The sequence below is a fragment of the Tupaia chinensis genome, unplaced genomic scaffold (assembly GCF_000334495.1).
Source record: "Tupaia chinensis unplaced genomic scaffold, TupChi_1.0 Scaffold149964_1, whole genome shotgun sequence".
Taxonomy (NCBI): Eukaryota; Metazoa; Chordata; class Mammalia; order Scandentia; family Tupaiidae; genus Tupaia; species Tupaia belangeri.
In genome coordinates, this window is record NW_006209805.1 from 905,346 (window position 1) to 905,654 (window position 309).

The 309-nt window shown below is 74.8% G+C and overlaps 1 protein-coding gene across 1 annotated transcript in view; it reads left to right on the plus strand.

Annotated features, from left to right (window-relative positions):
* PWWP3A (PWWP domain containing 3A, DNA repair factor) overlaps positions 1–309 on the plus strand; it is a 14,285-nt gene that overhangs the window by 3,390 nt on the left and 10,586 nt on the right.

Sequence of the window (309 nt, forward strand, 5' to 3'; positions counted from 1 at the left end):
CGAGGACGCTGCCGGTTGCCCAGCGGCTCCCTCCCCCGGCCGCGAGGCGCCGCCCGCAGAGCCCAGCCCACCTGCACTGCCCCGGCCCGAGGTGCAGACCGAGCCCGCATGCCAGAGCCCGTCAGGTCCGGCCGCCTGCGAGGAGGAGCCTGGGTGCACAGTGGACCCCAAGGCGGGCTACGGGGAAAGCACAGACGCAGGAGGCCTGCTGGTCCCATCAGCCGGGGACAGAGCCCCGACTGGCCGCGTGTCAGGCGTTTCCCCCAAGAGCAGGAGGGGTCGCAGTGCAGCGCAGAGGCCCGGCCCGGG